This window comes from Dunckerocampus dactyliophorus, chromosome 19, assembly GCF_027744805.1.
Source record: "Dunckerocampus dactyliophorus isolate RoL2022-P2 chromosome 19, RoL_Ddac_1.1, whole genome shotgun sequence".
In the NCBI taxonomy this organism is placed as follows: Eukaryota; Metazoa; Chordata; class Actinopteri; order Syngnathiformes; family Syngnathidae; genus Dunckerocampus; species Dunckerocampus dactyliophorus.
Window position 1 is genome coordinate 6412157 of NC_072837.1, and position 17804 is coordinate 6429960.

The 17804-nt window shown below is 43.1% G+C and overlaps 1 long non-coding RNA gene across 6 annotated transcripts; it reads right to left on the minus strand.

The window, feature by feature from the left end:
* Window positions 1–1336: 1336 nt before the first annotated feature.
* LOC129172692 (uncharacterized) lies at window positions 1337–16589 on the minus strand. 6 transcript variants are annotated; one of them, XR_008567050.1, is made up of 5 exons: window positions 15699–16589; window positions 15408–15590; window positions 12932–13086; window positions 7735–12688; window positions 1337–7263 (listed from the first exon to the last, which is right to left on the minus strand). It is a non-coding gene; the product is annotated as an uncharacterized LOC129172692 (long non-coding RNA). The 6 variants fall into 6 exon arrangements; XR_008567051.1 differs by having other exon boundaries at window positions 1337–7073; window positions 7191–12688; XR_008567048.1 differs by having other exon boundaries at window positions 1337–6888; window positions 6972–12688.
* Window positions 16590–17804: the final 1215 nt, after the last annotated feature.

Consider the following 17804-nt stretch of genomic DNA (forward strand, 5'->3'; position numbering starts at 1 on the left):
CACAAATAAGCCTTCAACGGGTCGTACGGGCTAAAAACAAAACAGCTGCGGTTTGAAATGTGTGGTCCACACAACACAGACAGTGAAAAAGACAGACTCAGCTACTTTGCATTGTTTTCATTTGAACCTGGATTGCTTCTTTTTTTTTTTTATGAAAACGATTGTCGCAGCATCTTAACTCCAATGTGTCGTCCAACAGAATTGCAAAAAACGCCACTGAAATAAAATGCAAAGACCAAACAACAACAATGATTTGCCTGATCACTTGTTGCTAGGCCAAGTGCACAGGGCTCAAGCATAACCGCCACATTGACCAGTGAAAATAATTGGCACAGGCCAGCCACAAGACACTAAAAACGCTAAAAGTGGGCACACACTGTGAGAATAAAGTTCATTTTCAGCCCGTTTCGGAGTCGGACAACTCACTTTTGAATCACGGCTGATTCCAAATCTTTACTTATGAAACTTTCAAGTGTTCCCTTGCATTCATTTATTTGTGCCAGCCTGCCACAAATGTATTTGGACCGCCACAAATAGGCTACATGGGCAATTGTGCAATATCATGAGGCTATATTCATATTTACTTTATTGTTTACATATATATAATGACAGTTACTGACGACAGCCATAACTGTGATGTGGCCCTAAATGAAAACGAATTTGACACCCCTGCCCTATTAATTTGCATGTCCCATTGTTAACCCGTCTCACTACACTCACTCCTTACCGGTCCTCATTTCCAGTCTAAAATGTTATGCTACAAAATCGGCCAAACAGAAAGCAGACGTTGGTTTCTGACAAGCCATAAGTGAGAGTGCTTCGTTTGCAGGCATGAGTGTGCCTGCAGAGCATCTGTTGTCTTCTCCATGCCAACCACCTGGGAGCCGAGGGGGAACTCCTCTTTCTGGGCTACTGGGATAGCCAGGATGCGGTTAATGTGCAATATGCCAAGACTGTGGGTGCATTGTCCAGATGTGATGTGTTTGGGCTGACCTGGCACAGAACGCCCTATTAATGGTAGGGAATGCCACAAGCTCAGGTGGTCAAATAGAAAACGCAGACACTCCATCTTTCCCTCAAGGTGATGGTTAACCCCGTTCCTTTGACCCCCCCCCCCTCCACCAAAAATGCATAAAAAGCTTACACATACAAACCCAAAGCTAAACTTGGAATTAAAAACATATCATGTGAAAGGAGCAACTATTTAAAAGCAATAAAAATCCACTGGTTGAACTTCAAAAAGACAGCAAGAGTTTATTAGGTTCTTATGTACCCTATTTTTCACACATATTTTAAATACTGTGTTCTTGATTCAGTAAATAGTGAATACCTGCTGGTCTATGAATGCTTACTGAGCGTGAACCTTCTGATCTGCAACAGGAAATAAAGTGTTTTGTCCCTGAAAAATAATCCACTTAAGTAAGATTAAGGGCTTTTTGTTTTAATGTACACACAAAAAAAGACACCACACTTCTTTCACACATAGACGCATCGGAGCAAAGTGGAAGTTGACCAAAAGAAGGTTACTTTGCTTCACCTTGCAGTAGTGAGTACAGTCTAATTTGGTTTTAGGCGGGAGTCCAAAAAGTGTCAAGTTCCACTGTGGGAGTCTAATGCAGATTAACTATGGGATCAACACAATTAGCTACTGAAGCACCACCACACGTAAGTACACACAAACACATTCATGACCCAAACAAAGGGTCATTTTAAAGTAGAAATGTTCCGTCAGTAAACAAGGACCTTATGTCTCCTAATGCCTGAGATTGTCATAACTTGGCATTGGAGACATGTTACATAAGCCATGAGCTGATACTTAGACAATGCGGTCACATACGGGATAACCATGCAACTCATTCTACCTAAATGAGTTGACAAGATGATTAGCATTTGACAAAATGTGCTTCTGTGCGGAAGTACGTTGGTTAATCTCACTCCCTGACACCTAAAGAGTCGCCCTGGATATCGAGTAACAGCTGGGGGCTTTTGGGTCGATGCCTAGCACTCTTGACTTTCAATCTGTGGACCCTGGGTTCAAGGCCAGGTGGAACGTGAGGCTGGCTGGACCAAGCGGGTTACACATGTATAAATGTCATTATTACTAATATAAGGCAAGTCATCTATTTCAGACTTTTGCCTAGATTGGTATGACCCAGGGACCGATTGTTTCAGTTTCTATTAAAGTGGACTCCTGCACATTTGTGATTCAGTGTTCGCCGATTTGCGTATTTGGTAAAAAAACAAACAAAAAAACCCAACAGAAAATAGGCTGTTTTGTCCGTACAAACCATACCTCATTCCTCCAAAGTCGGTAATAATTAAAAAAATATGTGATAATAGAGGTATGTATTATATGTACAGCAAAACAAACACACCATTTTTACATGTTTATGTCTTTAGGCTTCATTGATAATGTTGAGATTGCGCACATTATTCGGCGGTCCCTAAACGCACCATAGTTGCTGTGAGATACAGAAGTGAAACTTATATAGGGGTGTGAAATTAAAGCATTAATTACAGTCATACATTAATCACATTAATCTCATTTTTAATCTTGAACTTTATTATTATTTCTTCTTATTATCAGGGATGTTCCGATCCAATCTTCAGGATCGGGATCATCTGCCGATCCGCTGTATTTTGATAAATATTGGTTTCTGCCACCAGATTGGGCCCATGCGGTTACCGTTGCTGCGTTCGGAACTCTGAGCCACACTCTAACATGGTAGGTGCACTAATGTGCCTCAAAGCTGGTTGCCACTCGACTCCAGCGGCCCGCAAGAAGAAGAAAGCGCAACACCACCACGCAGACACGTCCGCGGTGTACCGTGGTGAAGTTAGTTTCACGTTGGACGTTGGATATTCCGCTCCGTAGCTACAGCGGTAGTTCCGCCTGACTGTGCCATTGTGCGGGGAGCTCAAACGCAGTGGCAGAGCTACATGGTGGCCAGTGGTGGCCGTGGCCACCCTTGATCACTCTTCGGCCACCTCACCGGCAATCTAGACATTTCAGCTACTAACTTATTGCTACCACTATGAGTAATGGTCTCACCTTGGCCACCCCGATGAAACTTTTCTGGCTCCGCCACTGCTCGCTTGGGAAGTGCTGCTCTAACCGCTGGTTGTTTACACTAGGGACCGTCAATAAATTACCACTGCACTGAAGAGTGTTAAAAAAATGTCATATACTCTAAATCACACCACAAATTGATTATAACCATGTGAAATGATTAGTCCTACCCTAAAAGTATTTTGCACTACAATTTTATCCTTTATTGGAAGGATTTTTGGATTAGGGACGTGACTCACAGAGGTTTGTTACAAAAAGACTATAAAGAAATCGGATGGGAAGGCAAAAAATGTGGATCGGGACATCCCTAATTATTAGTATTACTTTATTACGTTGCTGCATAAACCAGTGGTAAACAGATCTGGGACACCCACTTCTAGTTTGACTGATTGAGAGATTTTCAAGGATTGCAACAACATCCTTTGTGTGTGATGTCTGAAAGAAAAGTTTGGTATGTCTTTATGTCTTTGTCCACGCCAGACCAGCTCCAATGGCAAGAATTCCCATACAAGGACGCAAACAACTCACAAATGTCAGCGTATGGAGAAATCAGGTCAGTAATCGTCCTTTGTCTCACGGCGACATTCCTGATGTTGCCCCGTGGCAACCGAGACTTAGGGAAGCTCCGAGATTTTGTTTGACGGCCATGTCACCCAGCTTAGTGGCCCTTAGGGAGGGAGGGGCCGCCTATTTGGGGCTGTGTTTGGGTGAGGGGGCGAAGGGAGACGTGAACTCATACGCAACACAATGTCGTCCAGTCAGCGTCTATAATGGCTATTCTGAAGCCATCAAAACAAGGAAACACATTTGATTAATGAGCTGGCCTTTTTATCATCAACTTGGAGCTGTTGGTGACAGCTGAAAGAGTGATGGAGTCCGTCAATCTAAAGCACTGGAAATCTCGATTTGAACAATGGACTCTTTATAAATCCTCAGATTTAACATTAATTCTTGGAAAGAACGACAAAAAAAAATGTGAACGACAAACCTTTTTGCCTGATTTTGGTGCTAAATTAATGCAGACTCAGCCACCTGCAAAAAGCTCTTGAAGGTATCGTGTAAGTAACGTCTTTATGTCTCGACAGATGAACAGAGTCTCACGCTTTTTAGACTTTATTTACACCGTAACACGCCAACAGAAGTGCTCAATTCCAACCTGCATGTTTTTGGAATGTGGGAGGAAACCGGAGTACCCGGAGAAAACCCACACACACACACGGGGAGAACACGCAAACTCCACACAGAAATGCCCAGCGCAGATTCGAAGCCAGATCTTCCCGATCTCCTGACTGTGTGGCTTGTGTGGCTGTGTGCTAACCACCCAGCCACCGTGCGGCCCCTATACAGTCTAGTAAAGGTAAATACAGCTACCTGGCGGCACCACCTGTTATTCTTTACTGCAGTGTACCCAATGCTGCATTCCATGAGCGTGTATGCAGCTGTGCTGAAATGCATTCCAGCATCAAATCAACAAAAACATGAACATGTGCTTTTATGTATTTTTGATTAGAGAGTTGAAAAGGCAAGGAGGCTACTGATCCAGAATAGCCCCCAGTCTATTCATGTGCAGCTCTGCTGTGACCAGCAGAGGGCTGTTTCATGTTGTACTGCCACTGACTTAATCCAACCTTCTAAACCAACCTAAAGACACAGTGGAGAGACCATGATTACAGCCTCACGCTTCAGGAGTAGCTCTCACATGCACACTGACCTGGAAGGTGAATTGCTGTGTGCTGCACGTGCAACTGAAAGCAGCTTTAGTCAGACATCCAGGCTCCCTCATCATTTTTTTTTTTTACAGTGAACGCCAACCGAATGTGACCTTTAGCGCTGTCGTCTGCGTTTGCACGAGACACTTAAAGTGGTACATTTAAAAACTTGCACAGGATATATGCATTGTGAGGTTAAATGATTATAATTTGCTTTGGGGAGGAAAAATGCAATATATCAATGCCATATCATGTTAGCCACAGCGACCACACTTGCAAACTAAGTTGGAGAGCTCAAAACCACCATAACATGGCGCGACAGGGGACAAATTATGAGTTTGTTGGCCAAAACCACAACCATGGTTGCCAGATCTAAACCTGAAAATTTGGTTGCCAAGTCTTGGGTGGGGGGGGGGGGGGGGACAAAGGGAAGCAACAGCGCAGTGAAAGTGAGTGGCAGAAGACAAGCCTTCCACGCCCTTTAAAGTGGCTTCTTAGTGTTTTATTGGCTGCCAGCTTCACAGTGATTTACTAAAGTGCACCAATTTATGACCCACACAACCCGCAGGCAGCTGATCATGTCAGCTTGACTGGGAGATCACCACAGACAAAATCTGTGATGAAAAAGTTATGTTGATCAACAAATGTGCTCCTTTTCGAACATATTGTGTAGTTTTTTTGTGACTCCTTTGTTTTTACTACTGCTATTTTGTTTGACATTATCGTAATGGAGATCCTTCCATGAGGGCTCCAGCACAGAGCCATAGCGGTGCAAATTATTTCATGTGTTTCCTTGTATTTCTGGGTGCCTAAGCTCGCATGAAAACTCAAAATTTGCAAGCAAGTCAACCCTGTGAAAAATGTGGTATTTTAAGGGTCCCTTATAATTTTTATTTTATTTTTTTAATTAACCCCTGCCGCCATTTTCACTGATTGTGACAAACCCCTCCTAGGGACTTTGACCAAATGAGCCCAAATCAAAATCACGGATACTAGACAGATGGATGACATCAAATTGCAAAGCGTTTTAGAATGTTCGCGGGGCATGACGACAAACTTTGATGGTCAGTCTGACAATTCACCACAACAATGTAAACGTGATCTGATCCACGTGGTCCGATCATCATGATTGGTATGCATGATCAAGACGACACCTGAAGCTATATGCATCGACCACTCCCTGAATTTGTCAGTGTCAACCAGTAGCAACAGGAAAAGACACACACAAAAAAAATCACCTACTTGCGTGGGCCCTGATGTAAGTGGTGGGACAAGAGCCCATTCAGCACTGCTCACATCTTTAATTTGATACTATTATCGTCACGGTGGCGCATGGTCGTGACCCCAGGATGCGGAGACAGTCAAAGTGCAGGTGAAAGTCTTTAATTAGCTCCAGTCTCGGCCTCTGCATGGAGCAGGAGCAGGAGCAGGAGCAGGAGCAGGAGGCAACTTGGCCTCGGTCTGGCGTGGAGCAGGAGCGAGCGGTGCGTCCCCGGTCGCACGGCTGAGGGTACTAGCTACCCACTTCTAGACTGATTCCAAACATCTCTTTTGACAACAGACACAGGGAGAAAGGTCTGATGGCTCTGCCCGACCATGTGAGGCAGACGCCAGGGAAGGGCGGTGGGAGTCTTGGAGGAAGGCCAAAAGTCCGTCCTGCTCTGACCCCCTGGAACCCATTTTGCCATGCGTTTGGGGGTGTCAGGGCTTTGGGCTGGCGTGGAGTGAGAACTGGAGTTGACTTGACATTTGCAGCCGGAAGCAGTGGTGGCTGAGAAGGCATATGGTGGCGGGATAGGAGGAAGCTTGACCTTGGTCTTGGACTGGCATGGAGCAGGGAGCGGAGGTGTCGGAAGCTGATGTGGAGCAGGCACTGGAGGAGTTGGAAGCTGACGTAGAGCACGCATCAGAGTCGTCAGGAGGTGAGTTAGAAGGGGTGCCGGAGTGGAAGGAGGAGGGGAACGACTTCTGACCTGACTTGGACTTGGAACTGGAGCCGGCCAGCCGAGACGTGCGTTCGCATCGAGGGCGGGCTGTGTGTGAGCGGCCGCTGGAGTCGGTTCAAGCTTGCACTTGCTGCGAGAGCACCCAGGAGCACGAGCGGTGGTTCTGGGGAACACAGTTGATGGGGTCAAGCTTGCCGTCAGGACCAACCATCAACATGTCTGATTCCTCTTGCGTGTAAGGCTCACACATGGCATGCAGCGCTTTAAGAAAAAGTGAGTTCCAAAAATCCTGCTCTGTGGGGCCCACAGTGGCTGGCTCATTCTGACACGATCGCACATGGTCGTGACCTCAGGATAGTGAGACGAAGTGCAGGTGAAAGTGTTTAATTAGCTTCAGCAGGTGGACTGGAGAAGCCCCGGAAACACATCAAAGTCACACACAAATGGCCAAATCCACACACTCACCATAAGAAACCTCCTAATTACTAATGAGGACCAGCTGTGATCAGCAGCTTCAGAAGGGAGAACTACTATAGCACTAAACAGGAAACAGATGCAAAAAATAAGAGCACAAAACAGGAAATTAAGGTGGAAACAATGGGCAGAACAACAAGAAGTCCAACAAGTCACACAGAGCGTGACATTTTTGTTGTTTTGGAAATAAAAAGGAAACAAAGTGTAGAGAAGGTCAAATCCCCGTAAGTTATAGGTTCTGTCACGAGCTGGCGAAAACAGGGTTTGCAGAGAAGCGCACACACACACACACACACACACAAAGAAGGTTTAATACAAAATAGCCTCCGAAGAGGGAAAAAGATGCACAAAGCATACAAAAAAATGGGAGCAAATACTGACAACAAAAATAGAGGGCGAAGCCATAGGCAAAAGGCAGAACAAAAATGGACAGCCAGCAAAAGGATGCGGATAAGCCAGCAGGTAACACTAACATTAGCAAGAAAAATGCAAAACAAGGAGCTGCTGGAAGTAGCCAAGCAGGAGTAATACTCACGACCAAAACTAGAGGAAAAAGCTAGGGTACGGGATACAAGACAGAGGCGAGGCGAGGCGAGGCGAGGAACGAGGACAATCTGGCACGGAGCAGAAGCAAACTATCAGCATAAGAAGAGGTGCACTAATTGGCCGCAGGTGTGCGCTGCCAGCTCCGCCTCAGCAGGACCGCATGCACTGCAACACAAGGCAGACAGGCGGCAGCAGAGCGACAACACAGATCATGACAGGTTCATCCTAAAATGTCACACGAAAGCCAAATATCCCTGACTTTTTGTGAGCATTCATCCATTTCCTATCCCACTGGTACTCACTATGGTCATGGGGGTATCCCAGCTGACTTTGGGCAAGAAGTGGGGTACACCCTGGACTGGTCGCCAGCCAATCAGAGGGCACATATAGACAGACAACCATTCACAATCATGGCCAATTCTGAGTCTCCAATTAACCTAACATGCATATTTTTGGAATATGGAAGGAAACTGGACTTCCTGGAGGAAAACCCACGCACATAAACCCCTGGCTAACCACCAGGCCACCGTGCAGCATTGTGTGAGTTGTGTAAGATAAACAGTGAACACATTTTTTAATGCTCCTGAGGAATTGAGGTTGAAAAATAGTATGAGGAGCACACTCCACGGTTCATTAGCATAAATGTTACAGACACAAAATGGCTGTTCCCAGTCGAGCTTATGATACGCGCTTTTGTCTAAATTCATTCAAGGCTAGACGTTGAGTTCACAATTGTGGGACCTCTGGGATTTATTTCAAATTGTTTAAAAATAGTGTATTATAGGAGTGTGTAAAACAGTTCCTTTGCGGAGCCTACTTGCACATGGGCCAGTACTGTACAGCATAGCTGCTTTAGGTGATCTTTTGATATTTAGAATAACAGGTTCTTGCCAAAAACCTTTACTACTCACGCTAGCCTTTTAAACTGTAAACTGTGTTATCATAAATTCCAAAATGGGTGATTCACCTGTTGCTCATCAAGAGTGTTTGCTGCGTTAACAAGTCTGCTTTGCATTGAGAAGGCCGTAAATCTCCGTACAGTAAAGATGAGGACAAGGTGTAAATCTTTCCTCCTCCTCCCCCTCTGAATGGTGCTTGCTGTTCCAGTCCTAGCTGCTCACCTTTCCCAGACGGAGATGAGAGGAAACATAAGGGGGTGGAGTGGGAGTTGGTTTGGAAAGGAGGTGGGCAATGACCTTGCATACTCCAAAGAAATCATGGAAGCGCCCGTGGCTCTTTGCTTTCTAAAGTGCTGCTTGTGGCTCTCAGTCATGTGTGAGGCCGTCGTCACGTGCGGAGGAAACATTCTTGACTGGTGAATTTCACAAGAGCGAGTGGCACCACACTCACTCTGAAGTGGAAGCCGCATGCAGCCAAAGCTTAAATAAACACATTGAAATGCACTACAAGCAGCCCTGCACACCGTCTTCCATGGGATGTCACTTTCATTCTGGCTTTCAAATAAGCTACTGGCTACTTTTTCATTCTTACAACAACAAACATTCACTAACCGTTCTTACCGACAATTTGGTTTTAATTACGTCCTACTTGGGCTTTTTCAAGATGACGGTGACATTCACCAGTGTGTTTTCCGAACAAACACATTGGAGCATTGACCTGGTTGAGCAGGATTATGTGTATTCAGCTTTTTCTGTAATATCACAGTTTAATACAACTGACTTAACTTCATTATCATATCGTGTTTCACTGATCGGGATAGTAGAGGTGTCTTATAATAGTCGACTACTCGGCGATTCAGTTTGGAGGAATCTGGTCCGACGATCAATCTCGCCTAATTTGTGCTAATAAAGAATTGAAAATGACGTGTGCGTTTAACACAAGACCTAGACTTAGCACACATTCGTAAAATCACCCGCTTCCGTGGCACAATCCCAAGGAGATGAGGCGCGCTACAAAGCCCGTCAACATCGACTGACTTATTGGCTCGTAAAAGTTACTAAAAAAACATCTTAAGTGTGGAAGTATTTTGAAAAGGTTAAAGATGACTCCACAAAGTGAAGTGCAACTTGTGTCAGCAGCTTCTTACATATCTCACGACGTCATTGGCTCATCGTTGAACATCACTGAATGTCATTTAAAACAGCTAAGGCCGTTACGCCATCTTCATTTTATATCCTGACAGTGAATTTTAAAGGGATAGTTCCGATTTTTTGACATGAAGTTGTATGACATCCCCATCAGCAGTGTAGTAATTGATTCCGTGAGCCCAGTTCTGGCCGGAGATCCGTGACGAAGAACGTAGTTCCGCTTAGTTGCTGCGATTCGTGAGGTCCGATTTTTTTGAGGGGGTATTTTTATGATGCAAATGTGTTACTCTTTTGAACGCATATTGTTTTAAGAGGCCAAACTCTCTACTGGCAACTAAGCGGAACTACGTTCCTCGTCACGGATCGCCTATCAGAACCGGGCTCTCGGGACCAATTGGGAGGGTAAGTCACTGCTGATGTAGTACACTGCTGATGGGGATGTCATGAGATCTGTTTGTCGGGATTGCCAATAGCTCTGCTCTAAAACACTTGAATATTAGTCAACTATGGACAACATCTAATGACTCAGATTTGACTATGAAAATCCACTTGTAATGAGTAACGAGCAACCTTTATTAACATTTTTTAAAACTCCAAAGGCATCGGTGCCTCACCAGCCATGAACCTCAACGCACATCACTGATATGTATACTGTATAAATAAGCGTATACTGTAGAAATAAAAGATTGGAGCGTAAAAAGCCATTTCCTGCTTGACCCCAGTCTAAACTGTCAGACCTAACTGTCAGTCTTTCCTCAGCCCCAAAGTTGAGCTACACCAGATACAGAGGATGCTGTCATCCACTTCCTATTTCTATTTCAAGCCACACAAGCCAACCAACCATTACCGTCCAATGTCTCCATTAAATCACATACTGCTTCCATATTCCTGACGGGACTCAAACAACTGCCACATTTATGACATGGTGCATAACCACATAGCTTAACATTTCATACCCCGATAGTTCCAAAAGACCTGTGGTGATCCACATATAAATTTACAACCTTGCAGCTTTTTCCTCCATTTCCGAATGATTGGGATGATCCACTATTATTGTCATGACACACTGGTTATTAATTTCAATATAAATTCCTAGTTTGCAGTGGCTTTGCTGACCCCAGAAGCGTCTTTTCCTGCTGATTAAACATCAGTGGTGAGTTTGAGGAGTGGGGAATAACAGGGTGTGCTGTCTAAATAAGTCACTCAGGGGTTTAAATGCGTTTGCGAGACTAGAAGCGTGAGAGCTGCCTGGTCTTCCATCATCTTTCATTGGAGAAACCACAGCAAGATTCTGGATTAAAGGCCAAGGGATGCTGTAGGGATCAGGATCCTATTGATGTTTGGGAACCCCATCATACGGTGGCCATGCATTTGTAAAGCACTGATGTCATCATGAAGTCATGCAATGCTATGGAGCACACATACATGTATTTAATACAGAGTAGTGATTTAATTGTGAAATGAATGTCTCATATGCATGTTGTTTTCCTCAATATTTGGAGCCATGCAGTAGGAAATTAGCAGAACTCCTTGTTTGTTGTGTTTCCATGAAGATTTAGAATATTGGACCTATCATTATGGTCAGGTTAAGTGGATACTTCCAAGCTGTGGCCAAAACTGAGAAACTGTGACTTCACTGCCACATGGATAACAGCATTGAACATACATAAAACAGTTTATGGAAAAGCCAGATTTTAGTAATAGGTAATTCCCCAAGAGTATCACATGGTCATGGCTATGCTTCTATACTTTTCGAGATGCATGTGAACACCCGATATCAGGAGTCGATAACCTTTAGCATCAAAAGAATCACTTTGCTTCTTGCAACAACAGAATTCAACTAACAGAAGTGCAGGGTGCATGTGTCGGGCTACTTTGAAATAATTGAACACTGAACTATGATGGCTTTTTTGAGTCGTTCCCGTGTTTGTGTAAAATTCAAAGAAAACGTGGCCAACTTTAGCATAAAAAAGCCCATCAGAGTTCACATATCTGCTTATCAGTACTGTCTGCTCAATATTATTTACATCACTTGACTCATCACAGGCAACACAATATGCTTGCGCTGAGTGAATGTCATCAATTTGCCTACTGGTGATGTTTGTTGCCATTCTTTTGGTCCTATTGTTGACTGTTTTTGACTTTGCAGGGGGAGCATTTTTTTCATTTTATGAATATTTAATAATTATAATTTCTTGTCTCACTTTGGAGCCTTCATCCACTTCTTGAAAGTATGTTTGCTCTGCTCAACCTTCCGTAGTAGTTACGAAATCGCTCCCTTACGCCCATCTGCAGTTGGGTACTTTTCAGAAAAAGCTGAGTGCTTGTTTTGAAAAGGTCTTTCAACGTTACATTTTCTGTTGTTTGCTAATATCTCGCCACACACAGTATGTGGTCAGTACTTATGCCACAGGCCACACAGCCAGGTGGTCTGGATTTGAATCCAGGACTCGACATGGGTGTTCCCAAAAAAATATGTTAGGTTAATTGTAGACTCTAAATTGCCCATAGTTGTGCATAAGAGTAGGAATGGTTGTCTATGTGAGCCCTCTGATCCTGAACAGGGTAGGCAGGGTAACGAATGAATGGGAAGTACAAATGGACGAAGGACATATAGAAAGACAAGAAACAAACAAACAGATAAATTCATATTACTGTAACTCATTTTTCCTAACATATGTCCAACTCTAAATAGTTTACATTCCAACTTCCTTATGTCTCCATTTCATCACTTTTCCATTTACATTAGCAGGTCTATTTACCGTGGGATGAGAATGCATCTCTCACATGCTTGCAGCTGCAGCTCACGACCTCTTCACTCAGGCAGATGCTGGGATGTGTCACAGTGGAGGTGAGTGGCATGCTTAGCAAAAGTCAAGTAGGTGTGCTTCTCTTCTGTAAATTAAAAGGTGACATATAGTTTGGTCCAGAAGCAGCCGTCCCTCACCACTTTCCTTCACTCTATCGCAGTTTTCAAAAATGAATGAACGAATGAATGAATGAATGATCACTGTTAATAAATTAATGATTGACTGTGGCCTATTGTTAGTCAAACAATATTGAGAGACAAGTTACTGTATATATAGTATTCTGGTCACTAGGTGTCAGTAATGTTACATTGAAAAGACATTAAATTACCTCAACATTGCATGGATTCATGTCAGACATGAAAAAGTTCTCCTCCCATTCTGTGTGGAAGTGGTAAGTTTTTGTTTTAGCTTCTTACTTTGTCCTCCTTCCCCACTCCATTTGAAACCCAGCTGTCTCTTGTGTCCCTGCAGCGACCCCATAGCCTGCGCAAAGTGCAAAGGTGACTATAGGGGTGTCAGTTCATGTGTACACGGCTTTAATAATTTTTAGGCATTAAAATGGATCAATAAACTGAAGAAACAAGGATGGTCTGATCATTGTTTCCATGACTGTATGTTCCCACCCTCACCTGTGATCATGAGCTTTGGGTCGTGACCGAAAGAACAAGATGGCGGATACAAGCGGCTGAAATGAGTTTCCTCCGTAGGGTGGCTGGACTCCCCGTAAGCGACAGGGTGAGTAGCTCAGCCATCCGGGAGGGGCTCAGAGTTCAGCCGCTGCTTCTTCACATCAAGTGGAGCCAGTTGAGGTGGCTCAGGCAGTCCGGATGCCTCCCGGACGCCTCCATTTTTCGGGCATGCCTAGCCGGCTGTGGGCCCCGGAGAAGACCAAGGACAAGCTGGAGGGATTATGTCTCACAGCTGGCCTGGGAACGCCTTGGGGTCCTCCTGCTGGAAATGAAAGGGGTGGCCAGAGACCGGGAAGTCTGGACTTCCCTACTGAGATTGCTGCCCCCACGACCTGGACCCGGATAAGCAGAAGACAATGGAATGGAATGTTAGGGGGAGCCTGGGTACAAAAAAAGTGATTCATTCATTCAGGATCACGGGTGAGCTGGAGCCTATCCCAGCTCTTTATTAAAAACTGTGCACAACCAGTAAGAATGTAGTTGGCATTTTAATCACTAGGAGGAGATTGAGGCATGCATGTATCCCATCTGATTGTGAGTGTCATATTCCGCTGACAGTGCGTCATACACAGGAGTGACACAAAAAGAAGCCATGCATGGTGATTACTTAAATATGATCCTACAGTTGCCAACATAAATTCCAGATGGTGAATAAAATGACTATGCGTGATATGACAGGGGTCACTTAAAGTTAGGAACCTGTGGAGAAGCCAACGCCATTTACGGACATCTAATTTCTTTTCTTGGCTCATGTTGGCCTTATTGTTCAAGATACATGTGGCACTAAAATATATTTTAAGGAGCCAACATTTAAAAACAATGTGTCACCGCAACTTTAAATCAATTTTGTTTTTGATGGCCATAGTAGTAAAATCAGAACAGTCTAGCATGATTAAATACATGCCCATAATGAGATGATCAGGTTTTCCATCATGTCCACAAATGTGTGTCATCTTATGAACAGGAAGCTTGAATCGAATAATAATAATAATTGAACTGAAAAAAGCTCATTTAAAAAGCTATTCTACCAAGCTAGAACGGGTAACGGTTCAAAAGTGACTTGGGTTCGTTTGTCCATCTCAAAGTTAGAACGCGGGTTTACAGATAACGCAAGATGACTGGTCTTACTACCTATTTGCATTAAAAAGAGACACACGGAGGCTCAGAGAGACTTGTTTTTTGTCACTAATTGGGAGACAAGCCAAAGCCAAAACTAGTGCCTACGAGTGGTGCATTCCAAACTACTGAGAAGTCCGAAATATCCTAATTTGCGCTCACGAGATATGACTTGAAATAAAAAAAACATGGCTGATGGCTGCAATAAGCCAACTTTTGTTTATGAAGACAATTTGATTGTTAGTCTTGAAAACATTCAACAATCTTAAGTCATTTCTATTGGCTGTGATCAGTTGTTTTTTTTGTTGTAATTTTACTCGGTAACTTTCAGGGTCTCCGAAGGCTTTAACAAGTCAAATTTAAGACTTTTTTTTTAAAGACCCATTTGAAGACAATTTAACACATTTTAAGGACTTAAATTCAAATTATTGGATTTTAGACATTTTAAAACCCTATTCAGAGAGCATATTAGCTCATTAGCATATACTGTAGAGCATGTAGAGCATGTAGGGCAGTAGAGTGATTGCATTCAAATAGCGGTGCCACTGTGTTTGGAATACCGAATAGAAACCAGCTTTTCTTCCTGTCACTCACACACACACCATTCCATTTTCCTCCACTTATCCGGGTCCAGGTCACGGTGGCAGCAGTCTCATTAGCTCCACCAGGAGGACCCCAAGGTGTTCCCAGGCCAGCTGCGAGACATAATCTCTCCAGCGTGTCCTACGTCTGCCCCGGGGGCCTACTCCTAGCTGGGCATACCCGTAGCACCTCACCAGGGAGGCGTCCAGGAGGCATCCTGACTAGATGGCCGAGCCACCTCAGTTGGCTCCTCTCGATGTGACGGAGCAGCGGCTGTCCTCTGACCGATCCACCTGTTGACCTCACGCTCCAACCTTCCCAACTTGTGAAGAAGACTCCGAGATACTTGAACTCCTCCACCTGATTTTTATGATTCCTCAATTTGTATTGATGAGGTTTTTGCATTGTCCTACTAACCGACTTGTCACCATCGTGCTTTCGCAGGTAATCTTGCTGGAGGCAACTGTCTGAGTGGGCGCTGTCATTGACATCTTGGAGAAGTTGGGGTGCAACTACCCATTCTTTCCTCATCGCAGGTTGAACATTTTCACCTTCCTCGGTGTTCTGGAATGCAGCAATATCCCACAATATGCCAGCGACCTTCAACATATACAGGAAAACAGTTTTGGCAAGGGATTTCCCTGAAACCTAATCCCACGGGGTGGTCGTTTCATGTTAGCATCAGTCAGACAAAACGGTCTTTGTTACCTTTGCAGGCCTTACATCATCTCCAGGGTCCAGTCCCTTGAGGAGTTACTGCAGGATCTCAGCAGTACACTTGCCTTCAACCTGTACCCCTTCGAAAGGATGTTCGCCAAGCTCCGCGTTTGATTTCCATCCATTTGAGATGAACTCTCACTGGACTGAGGCTGCATAGGATCAGGATGTGCAGGTAGCACTTTGGGCTGGCAGGTCCGTTGGATGGCACCGCATGCCTAAGCTCACTTTTTCCAGCCATAGCTCAGTGCCACTAATTAGAACAAGCACCCTTGCCAAGTTAATGAGGAAAACACATTCACATTGCGCTGCACATGATTGCTGTCTTTTGACACATCCACAGAAGCGTTGACCTTTTGGCTTCAGGTCAGCTACCAGCTGACCAATAAGAGAGCAGTTCCTTTCACCTGTGCTGTATGGAAATAAAGGACTGTTCATCCTTCCACGCAGTAGGACCACTTTTATATGATCAAACTTGACATACGGTACAAAAAAAACGGCTGTGTGATTGGTTTTTCCGAAACCGCATTCGCTTTAGAATAACATTCTATTCTCACACGTGCTGCTGAGAAATTAGTGACTCATTAATTCCAAGTCAACACTCACTTGTCCATCACTGAGGGGCGAAGATGTTGTGGTCAAAGTGACAAATTAAAGGTAAAATCAACATAAGGTCTTCAATAATGTGTTGAGTCAACCAAAAATGACTCTGAAGAGTCTTTTCCATCCTTTCGAAATTAATTTCTCGACTCCCTTCATTTCCATCACATGATTAATGAAGTAAAGTTTATGTGATTGTTAGCAGGAGCGTATTTACTCATTTGAGGACCCAAGGCAAACCCGGTCATTGGGGTCCTCCACATCCTTGTACTCCTTTTTTTATTTTAACTTTTACAAAAGGTGAGTTTGTAATTAAGGCCACTTTTTCCTGCTTTTGAAATGTGTTGCAGGTATTTGCTAGTTACATAGCCATGTTTATATATATATTTATACATATACATATATATATACATATACATATACATATATATATACATATATATACATATATATATACATATATATATATATATATACATACATATACATATATATATATATATATATACATACATATACATATATATATATATATATACATACATATATATATATATATATATATATACATATATATATACATATACATACATATATATATATACATACATATATATATATATATACATACATATATATATACACATACATATATATATATATATATATATATATATATATATATATATAGCTCCTCCCAAAAAAAACTTTAAATATTACGTTTTAAGCACGTGAATTAAGACTAAAACAGTTAAAATGCGCTTTCAATCTGAGAAAAATAATCATTAAAAAAAAAAATCTAACCCAACTAGCTTCCATTCACATTCCGTAAGGGAGGAGTTTTGAAGTTTTTTTTGCCAACTTTTGCCTGTGTTTCAGGTCGCCGTTTTGACATGTTGAGTTCGGGAGGGGGCGGGCTAGTGTTTGTGAGGAGTTGAGACTGAATCAACAGCACCTCTGCTGGTTGCAGCAAGTAGTGCACTCAAAGCTGCCTCAATTGCTTTAATGCATAATTAACAAATAATCAATTTCACACTAATATGGCCATTCGTACTAATAAAACACAAAAATGTGTGAATTTTGCCCATTTTATTGACATTAGAAAGGCGTTGTAGTTCCCAAATGATAAATTACCATCAATGCTCCTCCTTGAGACAGTAAATCTAGCAGCTATTGGGGATGTTTTTAGACACAGACACCGTATCGTTAGGGTAGGAGGTGTCTGGGTTGAAAAAAAAAACAAGTATAACATACTCTGAGCTGCTGTGGGGACTGGAGAATGCTAGTAAACCACACCATCTTCCTTAAAAAGGGATTTAAGATGAGGTTTGCAGGCAAGGGCAACACAGTACATACAGCACACATATAAAAGTGGTAACACCAGCATCTATGAATGCTATGTTTTCAGCAATGTTCATTATTTTTGTTTACTTTTGCATCCATTAACACAGAGGCAAGTCTTGTATTGAATTTGAAGATCTATTTTATATTTAATAC